This window comes from Humulus lupulus, chromosome 7 (assembly GCF_963169125.1).
Source record: "Humulus lupulus chromosome 7, drHumLupu1.1, whole genome shotgun sequence".
NCBI classification, from domain to species: Eukaryota; Viridiplantae; Streptophyta; class Magnoliopsida; order Rosales; family Cannabaceae; genus Humulus; species Humulus lupulus.
The window spans coordinates 31,806,041-31,820,456 of NC_084799.1; the positions used below are offsets into that span (position 1 = coordinate 31,806,041).

Below are 14,416 nucleotides of genomic sequence, written 5' to 3' on the forward strand. Positions count from 1 at the left end.
AGTAATGTATCTCGTGAGGAGTAGGCTCATCCCAGCCTTGCATGTAGTAGAGAATGTACAGCGCAGACAACGCCTGAATCCCGTTCGGAGCAATCTGGAAGGGAGAGACGTTGAAATAATCCGCTACTTACCGGAAGAAAGGGTGTAGCGGGATGGTCGCTCCTGCGTATATATGGTGCCTGGACCAGGCACAGTATGGTCCGCCAGGCCTGTTAGCTCTCTGGTGAGGGCGTGGACATATCACATTCACCCCTCTCAAACCCAAGGCTTGGATGTGTTTGTCGAACATCCCGGGGTTGAGTTTTGTAGGCTTGGTGGTAAACCAGGAAGGTGTTTCTTCTCCTTCCTTCCTTGGTTTTTGGACGGCCAGGTGCTGGACCTCAGTAGCGAAATTCTGGGTGGTTTGTCTCCGAGTCTTACTTGATTTTGGCATCTGGCGGGGTGGTCTCGAAGAAGCTGCAGTGTGGACCTCACTGCGTTCCACCACTTTTTGCACCGCTCTACAGGCTACTTGAGGATCCTGGTCCTGCGGGAGTCTATTAGACTTCTTTACCCTCATTGTCGACTGTTCAGCTTGATGAAGAAACTCCTCTTCGTGAAGAAAGTACAAAGCTGAACGGGGGAGGATCTACTTAAAGCGGCGGAGGCGATCCTCAGGAATGCGACTGGTGGGAGACTTTGACGAGGAGTCGCTGCTTTGAGGGGTCTCGATCGACTGCGGGACGGACGTATCAGAATTCGTGTGGTTTTCACCTCCCCTATAGTCAAAGCGATTCATCTACAAAAAATAAAAATGGGGAGGTGAGTAACCATACAGATAAAAATCAACAAGAGCAATGTTTATTTTCTACTTAGAAATTTTTTATCTAAGTAGTGAAAATTTGGCATGCATGAGGAAAAATAATTTTTTGTGCCTAAAAGTGCTTAAGGTTCCTAGAATGAGCATGAACGAAAATTTTTGGAAATAGGCAAAAATCTTAGTGTCCGTGTGTGCGTGGCTAAGGGGCTATCCGAGGAGCCCGTGTTGTGACCGAGTGGACCCCTGTGTCTGAGGGGCCGCGCCTGGTCCAAAGAGTCATGTGGTGTCCGAGGAGCCGAAGGATGCCAAGGGGCCGCGTCTGGACACCCGTGTCCGAGGAGTCGAGAATCACGCTTGGTCCGAGGGTTTGCGTTTGGGCAGCTGCTGCCGAGGAGCTGATGCACGTGTCCGAGCATCATGCCGAAGTGGCCGAGCGGATGCTTAGGATGTTCGATCGGGTGCCGTGCCTGCCGAGAAGCTGATGCGCATGTCCGAGCAGCGTGCCGAAGGTCCGAGCGGATGTTTGGGGTCCGAGGGGTGTGCCATGCCTGCCGAGGAGTTGATGCGTGCGTTTGAAGGGAGTCCCGAGCCATCCGAGTAAGTGTCGAGGGGCTGTGTTGGGACACGTCCGGTCGGATGGCATTTTGGACCGAGGGTATCCGAGCAGCCCTAGCATACCCGAACATTCAAGAAAAAAAAAGCATGGTTGATCGGATATGACTTTTTTTTCCTAATCCCATTCCGAAAAAACCCTAAATTCCATCTAGTACAAATACCATTTCTCATCCAAAACACACAACCACAAGATCAAAATGGGGAATTTGTAAAGTTCCTAATGTTCTAAAGACCACATTCATATCATCAAATACCCATAAACACATACAAGCAATTTAGGTTGAAAAACTCATTTTTCTTTAAATTTCTATGAAATCAAAGGTAAAATTGAGTTACCCATAACCTAAACAACATCAAAAAAACCACCAAATACATTGTATCTCTAAGATTCACACATAGATTCAAGAAAAAATTCTCTATGAAGTTTCGGCCAACACATGTATTTTTCATGGAATTTTTGAAAAAAAAAAAAACAACACAAGAGAAGACTTACCCAATCTCGAAGAGACCTTGGAGAATTCTTGAAGAAATAAGAGGCTTTTCCTTGAGAACCCTTGAACTTTCGGCCAAGAGAAGGAGGGTTATGGGGTTTCGGCCAAAGAAGAAAAAAAAAGATGAGAAGTTTTCGATTCTTTTTTTTGTTTTCTTGTGTGTGTGGAAGTGTGGGAGTATAAAGGTCTATTTAAAGGAAAAAAGTGGAAATTGCCACTTATTTTTGGACCCTTGGGATTCCTAGGATATTTTTTCTCCCCACGATTATGAGCAGTTAATTGCAGTGATCGTGGTCTGTGGAGTCGTGGTCTGTTGCATGGCGGGAAGATGAACAGTTGATTTTTTTTATAGTGCCGTCAGCTGTGGAGAAAAAAGTTTATTATGTGAGACATCATATAATAAACTTGGGGGGCAAATGTTATCCCCAAAATTTGAAAACGATGATGTGGCAACAAAAATGACAAATGGCAAGGAATGGCTGGGTGACCTAGCTTAGAAGTGACCTGGTAGACCAGTGGAGAATTTTGACTGGCCAGAGAAGTGTCATGACCGACCAGGCATGACCTTGTCCGACCAGTCACAAGTTTGTCTGCCCAGGCGTGATCTTGTTCGACCAGTCACAAGTTTGTCTGCCCAGGCGTGACCTTGTCCGACCAGTCACAAGTTTGTCTGCCCAGGCATGACCTTGTCCGAACAGTCACATGCTTGTCTACCCAGGCATGACCTTGGCCGATCGATCATGACCATGTCTGACCAGCCAAGTGCATGTCTGCCCAGGCAAGTGCATGTCTGCCCAATCAAGTGCATGTCTGCCCAGGCAAGTGCATGTCTGCCCAGTCAAGTGTATGTCTGCCCAGTTAAGTGCATGTCTGCCCAGTCAAGTGTGTGTTTGCCTAGTGAAGATGTGGTCGACCAGCTTGAATGGGATATGGATCGACTAGATAGAGCAAAGCTGTGCAAGAGATCCCAGAAGCAGCTTCAACGAGAATCGGTCTTGGCTTGCGCGGGAATCTCTCATTTATCCCACGAATATAGTGTATTGTTACATTTTGAATATAAATGTAATTTAAATGTAATGAGAATCATAAAATATCTCGATTATGGGGATATCATCTGTACGATCCTGAGCCTATAAATACAAGGTTTATGGCATCATAAAGGGGAGTTTTGGACTTTTTGAACTTTTGATTCGAATTCTTATTTTCTAGAGAGAGAGAGTACTTGTATTTGAGAGAATTCTTGTATTCTTGTAATCTGCACTGAAGAAACTCAGTTGACTCAGGTTCATCTGATCTTGAGTGCAGATCTATAATCACGACTCTAAGTGGATTAGGCTATTACCAACACATTGTGGCTGAACCACTATAAAAAATCATTTGTGTCATTTATTTCTCTTGAAGGTTTTTGTCGTTTTTGACGTCTACACATCGTTGGCCAAAAATGCGGTCAACAGTATCTTTTTGTTTAGAGTTGTATTCCTCCATTCTCTTCTTCTAATTCTTCTATTGTTTATTTGTATTTTCAGTCATAGAATTGTAACATTATTTAATCAATATTATTTATTTGTAATATTTTGTCTAGAGTTGTAATATTTCTTACCATATCCATTGAAATAACATATATTTTCCTAACAAATATGTCCAAGCAATCCCAATCTCGTGAAGAATGGAGTTATCAGGCTCTAACCATTGAAGCCGATAGGGAAGAAGGAAAAAAAAGAGAAAGATATAAAGCAACTCTGTTAAAGACCCTCACTGCACAACCCTCACGTAACCCTCGACCCTTGACCCCTCGCGACTAAGCCCGATCCAGCCCTCCTTTCGTGGGCCCGTCGCCCAACCCTCATTCCGCTTGTGCCTATGAGTTCATCTTCCAACCAACAGAAGAAGAAGAGGATTGAAGATTTAGGGTTGGGTTAGATAAAAAATTTAGTGTTACGGGAAGAGAGAAAGAGTTTGGTTTAATTTTAATTGGGATTGTTTTGGTTTTGGTTTTGGTTTTTAATATATTTTAATTATTTTATTAATAATTTTAATTTGTTTTTTTATTATAGAATTTACTTTTAATTAATTAATTAAAAAACTTAAGGATATTTTGCTCATATTGAAAAAATGTTTGACCAAAATTGTGCTCAAGGTACTATTTTGATCTATTTTGTAAAACAGATAGTTGAAATTGTCATTCAACAAAACACAGGAGCCGATTGAGTATTAGTGTAAAACACAGGTGCCAGACTGGTATTTTCCCTTTATTTTTTACAGTCTCCCTAATTTTAATATATACGATTTTTTTATTATGATTATTACTATTGTAATTTGCTCTTATTAATGAAATTCTTTAAAAGATAAATGTCAAATTTATGTTTTTCTAGATATATAATCTTTTATATAAATTTCTTTATTATATATTTTTTTTAATTAAAAATTATGTATCTTGGGATAGGTTCAAAATTAAGAACACCGTGTTGATCTTTTGGTCTCCTTGAAGTTTCAAGATTAATGAGAGGCGATAAAATTGTGGTATCGGCTAAGAATGTTCTAACGATGTCTTTTGATGACTATATTTTTAGAGAGAAAAACAATGTCAAAAATTCAAAGAGAGTTTTCAATAACTTTAGCTAATTATGAGACATTTCAGACTCAATGGTCGGATTGTTACTGGCAATGTTCCAAGATCAACAATTGCATTAATCAGCAGTGTTCTTGTTGAAAATTAGCAGCAAAAAATATACGATCGATCAGTGTCGATCGCTGCCGAATTAATTGCAATGTAGTAGTTTCTAAACTAAGTAAGTACTAACTAGTTGACAATCTATCAAGTGTCATTATTATTATCTTGTATTATTAAACGAACATCTAATCCAAAAATTTTGTGTTGAGAACTCAAACCATAATATTTCAAATTGTTCTCTGTACCTCAAGAGATAGAGAAACAATGGACATCATTTTGTGATTCACGAGATAAACTCAATATATGAAATTTTGTGAATAGGTTTTGGGAAATCAAGTTTTCTTAAGAGAGAAAACATTACAATATATTTTTCAACCATATCAGACTTAGAAAATCAATAACTAATTATATTATTATTTTAGATGTGTTAATTATCTTTTATTATTTAAAATAATTAAATCCAATTTAATCATTTTTCTTAATAAAATAAATAAAAGAGGACTCAATATACACGTCAATCATTATGCAAGCACAATAACAAACATGTGGCACATGTCACATTTCTGTTGGCTTGTGTAGTCTCAATCTCTTTTCAATTATTTATTTAAAAGATAATTTCATAAATTATCTTTTAACTAGTTTATTTATTCAAACTTATACTTAAAATAAATATTCAAATACTCGATAATCCTAACACAATCAAGATTATATTTTATTTAATGAATTGTTTAAATAATCAATTATTTGAATAACCATAAAATCCTAATTCAAATCCAATTTCAACTATCATATTGATATCTCACATTTAAATTAAAATATGATTAATTCAAAAATTGATTATTTTTATTTTATATTTTATAATTTTGAAAATTACAAAATAACTAATCAATTATTTAATATTTATTAATTTTGAGAATTAATAATTAATTAATTAATATTAGATATCCCATAATTCCATATTTGCCCAAAGAACAATTTTCTTCTAAATATACCCTTACACAATTTTTTTTTTCGGTTTCAACTCTTTCCATGAATAGTGTTGATAGAGCTAGTTAGGAGACCTATGAACCTATAATTTCAAGATCCAATAAATTTAAATTATGAATTGAAACTATTTAATATAATATCCTTATTTATTAACCTCAATATTATTCCACTAAAAAATGAGATTGTACTCTTATAATTATAGACATTATATTTAATGAGTATTTTGTATTGTAATTCATGCATTTCAATCTTTCATTAATGATTCATAATTAAAGTTAGGATAAGTTCATCGTTCCACCTCTTTAATTATCTCTTTATCCTTAAGTAAAATTAATTTTATTAGTAAATAGTTAATAATTTTTTAATTTGAGTTCAATAACCATTCAATCAAAAAAAAATGAACCCATAAGGGAATCATTGCTCGTTTCTTGAAGAAAAAAGTATAGATTCCACTCTATACTATGTCGCCAACCATCTATATCAATAAGTCTAAAGTTGTTAAAAACTACCACATCGCAATTAGTTTGGCAGCGACACCGATCAATCGTATTTTTTTTGCCACTAATTTTCAACAAGAACACTCTTGATTAATGCAATTGTTGATCTTAGAACATCACTGGTGGTAATTGTTTAACGCCCAAACGTGACTTCCACTTTGCGGTGGTTGTAGTATAGATCGGGCGGTCGATTCCACAAGGAGGCAAAGAAATAAAGTTAATCAATAAATAAAGTTTAGAGATAAATAATATGAAGAAAATAGAACAAGTGATATTTTTGTTGTTTTTGAAATTTAAAGATTAGAAATAAAGATAGAATAAAGTGTGATGTAACAATAAGTAACAAGTAGGAATGATCAAGAGTCACCAATATGCATACTTATTTATTTGGATCTTTGATTCACAAAAAGTTACACAAATGAGAAGTTCACATCCCAACTATTCATTTGGAAGATTTAACATTAAAGCACAAATATATTTTACAAAAATGTATTCAAGTGATTATTATTCTTTACCATGGAAAGATGAGATAAATCTTATGAGAAATTTAAAAATGACATTATATCATTGGCAATAATGCAATAAAAGATTGGACATAAAACCTAACACAAATATTACTTTTACTATTTATAAAATACATAGAAATAACATGACTAATTCTATATAGATTTTAGCAAAAGTACATATATATGAGTGAGATGGAGAAAATGATAAAGATATTATCTATATTATTTTCACTAATTTGATAATACATAGAAAGTGCATGACAAAATCTATATACTATTAGTAAACATAAATATAGATAATAAGATGTAGAAGTAGAGATGAAAGAAAATAAATCACTAAAATATATAAACTTTAAACACATGGTGAATCAAAAATACCAAACAAAGTCATAGTGCATATAGGATCATCCTAACCTTCCTAAAAAGGTTAGTCTATTATGCTAGATATTCTCATGAAATTCTAGAGAGAAAATATGAGAAATGAGACTAAAATTTGGTAGAGTTTTGCTACCTAAAAATTACATACAAAATGTGAAGAAAGAATCCCTATTTATAGAGGGAGAAAATGACTAAAAAGAAATTAAACAACAATTTGGGGTTTACAAAATAAATCTGAAATATTAATAATAAAATATGATTTTGAAAAATCAAATCCTATTATAAATATTAACCTAGTTATTTTGGTGTATGGTCAAAATGCTCATTTTCAAAAACACAAAAAAAGATGAGCTTTAAAGCTCAAAATGGCAATTTTGCAAGGCCCAACACCCACAAAATATGGGTTGAAGGTAGCTGATGATACAAGAGGGTTTTGACCCACTCCTAGCCAATGGGAAGGTGCCACGTGGCACTGGGTTGAAGAGAAGGCTAGCTGAAAAAGGCTATGCTGGATTTGGAGATATTTGGGCCTGGAGTTGTTTACGTTGGGCCTACTGGGGTCCTTGGCAGAAGGAAAAGTTGGCCATGTGGACAGGTGGCAATCGTGGAGTGCACCAGGTGGCGGCTTTGGGTGCAAAGAGGCTGGCGGGCCTGGGCCAAACTTTGGGCTTCCCTCTTTCAATAATGCCACATTTCCTTTTTCTTCTTCAATTTTGTTTATTTCTTTTTCTCTTTGTTTCCAAGTGCCAACAATATCAATTAAATCCTACAAAATAAAACAAACTAAATTAAAATTAAATATTTTCATTTATAAATTTAATCATATTAATTCGATGAAAATATTAATTAAAACTTAATTTATTTTGACTATTAAAATCAATAAATGTGTATTTCTGGGCACTAATCAGTAATCTTACTAGCATAATAGTGATGTTTTCAACGCCAATATTATAGATAAAACATTTTAGTAAATATATATATATATATATAAGCTTAGAATAATTTGGACATGGGACTCTCTAAGACACTATGATACACTTGGAATCTTGTTTCACTTGCCCTTTAGGCATATACCATGCTTCTAGGCAACAAAGGAGATATCTAAATCCTTCTCCTCAGACTCTGCTACTGCAAAAGAAGCTTCAAAATTTTCATTCTTCTTCGACTTTAATCGTCTTTTTGGATGTTGCATTACCTTTGATATAATTCTTTGAATAACAAATCTTAGCAATGTGTCTTTTCCCTCCACAGTTATAACATCATAAGTTCTTTTGTTTGCTCATCCAACTATTCTTATCATGATTTTTATAAGCTCCCTTTGATTGAGAACTTCTATATTGTTGTTTCTGTGACTTTTCATTACTTCCAATGTTATTATGTTGCTTGGGTCATCCTTGTCCTTTGTTGCTGAAAAGTGCTTGATCTTTTTCACTCTTTAGTGAAACTTCTGACATTTACTTGGCTAAAGATTTTTGATCGGGTTGTACGTAAATTATCAAACTTTACAAGAAAAGGTTGGGTTGGCCAACCTTGTATTGCAACAACAAAACTTCTATATTCAGGCATTAACCCATGAAAAATTATTCTTTTTATTCTTGCATCTGGAATTTTTGAAATAGGCTCCAAATAAGAGATTTCACGACAAATAGATTTTATCTTGTTAAAATATTGGTTGATTGTCATCTCTTGTTGTGGGACTGACAAAAGCTCATTTTCCAGAAGCTGTAGTCTTGCATCATTCTTCTTTAAGAAGAGTGCGACAAAAGTGTCCCAAGCTTCCTTTGGTGATTAAACTTTTCTAATGTGTTTAAACATTTCCTCTTCGATTGTAGTCTTGATTGCAAACATCACCTTTCCAACTCTGATCTTCCATTTCTTCAAAGCTCCAATATCTTCAGGTGGTTTTACTTGAGCAGTGTCGGCGACTTCCCATAAATCTTGACCTTCGAGGTATGACTCCATCAACATTGACCAAGTATTGTAATTCTGGTTGTTGAGCTTCTTCATAACACTAATTACGCCACCCATCATGGGTTGGCAAATGAATTACCAAACAAGCACCTAACTTGTAAGCTTCACAAACTTATTGTGCACGATAACAAGAACCACCTATACCACCACAAACTTGATGAACTTGACTCTGATACCACTTGTAGAGTAAAAGATTACAGCACTTTATTATCATTAAAAAAAATACAAGCTTACAATACTTTGGAAAAAAGAACTCTCTAAAACACCCCTATAATCTCATATACTTGACTCTTTTTTAACTTTCCCTTTAAGCACACGACATGCTTCTATTTATAGGCAACAAATGAGATATCTAAATCTTTCGAGAATTTTCTAACTTTCTAAGTAATTAACTACTTTCTACTATTCTCTAAATAATTTTAGAACTATCTATCTACTTGTTAGGGTTTTATACCCTAATTAAAACTCAAATTTCTTTGTAATCTCATTTATTATCAATAAAAGAATAGAAATTATTTTTTGATTTGGTCAATCACTTTGCTCACATGTTTTATTTTCATGATTATTTGTTTAATATAAACTTCTATTAAATCCCGAGCATATAGCTAATCGTATTTATAGTGACGTAATCACAGTGGAATATAAATATGATTATATGTTCAAAATAAGTTAGTCCTAAGATTAGTCAGTGCACAGGATTTACACTGACTTGCCAATCTACGATATGATCTACTTACACATTGTAGTGTTATGTTCTTTCCAGAACATTAGCAAAGTAGATAAGATCGGATGTATTTGTTACATCGGACTGGAGCGATATTGACAGTTGATAGGATAAGTAAACATACCGTTATAATCTGTTCTAGTCATATCATATAGTTGACCATAGGTCAATTCAATTTCAATTCTCAGTGGTTAATATTCTAACTGATTGTATTATTTGAGTTCTTTGACTTGTTCGTTACTAGCTTACCCTACGGACTAGCCCATACTTACATCTTGGGAACTCGATAGTATAATTGAGTGTGAGTGCTAATCATAGATATGAACATCTATAGCTTCTGATGAAGAAGTGAAACAATGGTTTTCTTTTAGTTTGGTTCAAGGTGCTAAATGATAGAGATCTCATTTCAGTAATTAATATTAGTTTACTGAAATATCATTTACAAGGAACTAAGTGTTTTAAGGATAAAATGCAATGAATGGTAAAACGGTATTTTAGTCCCATCTCATTGTAGACTGTCTGTAGAGAATTGAGTGACAATTATGGTTGTAACAATGGATAATTAATAGCGTATCTATATTTTTTATAGAGCGTTCTATGAATTCAAAAGTGCAATTCTGAGTCTTTAGTGGCACGGGGAATTAATAAGTTAGTAAATTTATTTGTTAAATTTATGATAATTTATTGGAGTTTGATTTCATAGGCCCATGGTCCCCACTGTACCTTGGATAAAATAATCTAGATAATCTCAATTAATTGATTTAATTATCATTTAGAATTATCAAAGTTGGCCAAGTCAATTTTGGATAATTTCATAGAGTGATACAATTTTGAGAAAAAAAGAAAAATAAGAGCAGATTTATTAATTAAGATAAATTGGCATCTAAATTAATAAATAAGTTTAAATCAAAATTCAAATTATAAATAATTAATTTTATAAATGATTTAAATAATTATTTAATTAATTAAATCAATAAAAAAATAATCCAGGCCTTGATTTTAAGTCCAATTGGCTTATAATCAAATTAGAAATTCCATGGGCCTAAAACCCATGATAATTTCGACCTAGGACTATTAAATAAATGACCTAATTGAGTATATAAAATGAGTGTTAAGAGAGAAGTTAAAACACAAGTTTCGGATAGGTTTTAGAAATGAAATATTGGGATCTTCTTTGCTTCAACAACCATGACCATCCCCATTAGCCTATAATTCTTGTTCTGCAAATAAATATACTCTATCAATACTGTTTTGTAAGAATAATAACAATGCAATTAGTTAATTAGCATAAAATATACACTCCTGAATTCTGAATAATACTTGCAATATATTTGGACGGTTGGTAATAGAATAGAGAGCAAAAAAATGAAATTTTGATGGCACCCTTGGGTTTTGAATTCTGTAATAATACTTTATATCCAAAATCCTATACTACATTAGAAATATACAATATGTAATTTTCACATTCTATTTATTTTCACCATGCTTTCTAACCCTATCCAATCATCAATGACCAAGGAAGTCAATAGCAAGAATGAGTGGGAAAATAAATTAATAGCAAGATGAGTAGAAAGCATCATAAAAATCCTCCAACCCGTACTCAGTCATGAAGAATATGGAATCAATAGCAAGATGTGTAGAAAGCAATAACAATAAGCCATTGATTGAAAAAGCTATATTCTACTTGCCTCAAAAGTTAAAAGCTGCTCAGTGTTCAGAGGAAATGTAATGGACCACAAGCTGGGCTGAAATGCATACAAAATACAATCAGTACAAGAATATGAAACATAATCTATATAAATATTTAAAGAATTCGAGACCTTGTGAAATATTTCATCTTCAGGTTTGCGATATATTATTTCCTCCTCATTGTTCTGCCTCATTTTTTGGCTTGTACCCTTTAGCTGTTCGCATAAGAAAATACATGACAAATATCAATAGCAGGTAGAGAAGAAATAGGGAAGAATGATAAGACTGCTGAAGCCAATCAAAGAAAGATCATATAAAACTAAAAGCAAATTTACGGTGTGAAATGAGATTGTCGAGATAGAATACCTTTACAATTTGACAGATTACTATATAGAATTTAAAGCAGAAGGACTTCCGAAGCTCCAGTGTTTGCTTCAGACAAGAAACAAGATAATATGTCAGGTAAAGGAAGTTGCTTCCATAAAGTTGAGAAACAACAATACTACTTGGTCCGATCGTTTTTTTAGCCCGGTCCAGCTGTCTAATATCAATTATGGCAGATAAACATATTCAGCATCTGGATCATTTGTTTGAGATGGGACAATTTTTAAAACTAATTTTTTTGTTGCAATAATTCAATTGGGAGAAAACATTTGTCTATAAAGCATTTTTCGTGGAGAAAACACAAACAAACTCACAGATTATATTCCCATCTAACCTCATCTTCTGTAGCCCAGGAAACTTCATCAAAAAGAGCATCATACAAAGGTGGCAAGAGCTTGTCTGGGAGACATGTATTGTGCTTAGAGACCTACATTATGAGCTTCTTCACTCAAAAGCGATCTCAAATTACTGCTGAAATCCCTCTCGTGGCATACTGTAAGGAGATACTCCTTGAGCTCCACAACACATTTATATTCCTAGTACAAATTAAAACAAGGCTTTTGCAAGTGAGATGACTCCCTATGACATAAGCTAACCAACATCTGTTGCAACTTCCACAATCAAAGTAGCTATACATGACACGAAAACACACATAAGACCAGAAACGAAATAGTATGAAAAAGTATTGACCAAGGTTAATAAGCCTAACTAATAAGATGAAGTTTACATCTGCACTGCTGAGAAACTAAAGTAATTATTATGTGGGAAAAGACAGCATTGTCCAATAATTTCATCATATTTGTACACTGGTATCATCAGAGACAGATGCCAGTTTAACAAAATCAAAACAGTTCTTTGACTTAGTAGAGTAAGTGCTCCCCGTCCTGATAAGACTTGGTAGATATGTACGTATGCATATCTTGCATGTGCTAATCAATCTCCCGAAGCTTTGTGACTATATTAATATATATCATGTAAATGTTATACATGAATGAGGCCATAGGGAACTACGTCACTGATTGAGTTGGGTCTTATGTGATTTCTTGGCTATCCTAAAAACTTAGCAAAAGATTTAAATCATTTGACACTCTCTCTTTCCATCCCCGTCTTTCCTTTTCATTTTTTCCTTGTGTCCAGAAGTATGCTCAGGTACAAAAAACTTGGAAAGGGGTTTTGAAAGAGCATATGCACCAACATATGTATACGAGCTAAAACTATATAATTAAAAAAGTTAGTTCGAATTGTTAGTAGTAAAGTATTTACCTTGTATCTATACAAGTTAAGAGCAGTAACAATAGACCAAATAGTATTTTCCTCATCATTCTCTATTTTAATGACAGTCCCCACAGTAGTCTGTCCCAGGATCAAGTCTACAAAACCACTCACATCCCATTGTTTATCATCAAGATAAATCTGCAGTAAGGCCTTCACTCCATGGAAATCATCAGGTTTTGGATCGAAGAACACAAAATCTGCTTGGATAACTCCCTTCAAAACAAGATCACTATTTCACATCAACACAAGCAAAAGTATAATTCAAAAGGCAAGAAAAATAACAAGGTATTAGTGCAATTGATGACACACTATCAGAATATTTTTCATACATCAAATTCTTCATCGTCAGAAGCCTCAATCTAGTCATTCTTAGATTTCATATAGTTATTCATCAATTCTTTACCTAAAAAGGAGGATATAAAGGTACTAGTGAGTTCTTCACAAAAAAAGTTGATAAAGATAACAGAGACAGCTATAGCCATAAGAAATACTCATCGGCAATGCATCATTTAAGCAGTAATACCAGCAGAGTTGGGAATAATTCTCTTTTTCTTGACTTTTGGCTCATGCCTCTGACGGTTGGCCGTTGAAATAGAGGCAATTTGAGCAATTGAACGAGCAAATGAGGAAAAGGTTAAAGGTTGATGTTACACCAATTGGGAGCCCCTTAAAGGCTTCCGGGGCATGTTCCTAATCTATAGCAATCAACATGCAAGGTTCAATGTTCCTAGATCAGTCAAAGCCTAAGAAGCACGGATATACAGTGAAATGCTACCTAAATAGCTAAAAAAAGAAGCTTGAAAGCATAAGAAAATCCAATGAGCTGTAAAAATATCTAGCAGGAATGGTGATACAGTCATAACCTAGTCACATAAATCTTACTTTTACATGACTTACCATTATATCATGCCAAAAGAGCAAATCTTCAGTTTCTTCTCGACTCCCTCATTAATTAATCACACTTTCAAGATTAGTTCTTGACCTCATTTTATAAAATACCAGAGCATCAACATAACTCAGCAACAAATCACTGAAGCAATTAATCATAAAGTAACAAGACTCTATCTATTCATTTGCCTCAAAAAGAAGTAAAAAACAGAACCCACAAAACAAATATTCACAAATAATTTTGTGTGACATACGACATATATAGAATGAAAATTTGAATACAAATAACGTAAAACAGCCTATGAAAGTTCAGAGAATAAAACAAAGAAGAAATTTCAAAGCTGAATTGAAATTGTTGATAGAGAGAGGAAGAAAGACATGGAAAGAGACAACAATAATGAAGTTGCTCAAAAGAGAAATTTTCAGATCAGAGGTTGCAACCCATTGAATCTATTTCACAAAAATCTATTGTAATCATTTTCAGAGCTTAGCTCAGTCTAATAAAGAATAATGTCATTCTCTTTACTCAAATGCACACACA

General features: G+C 34.2%; 1 pseudogene; it reads right to left on the reverse strand.

The window, feature by feature from the left end:
• Positions 1–10,563: 10,563 nt before the first annotated feature.
• Positions 10,564–14,416, reverse strand: part of LOC133791561 (protein BCCIP homolog) — a 44,172-nt pseudogene continuing 40,319 nt past the window's right edge.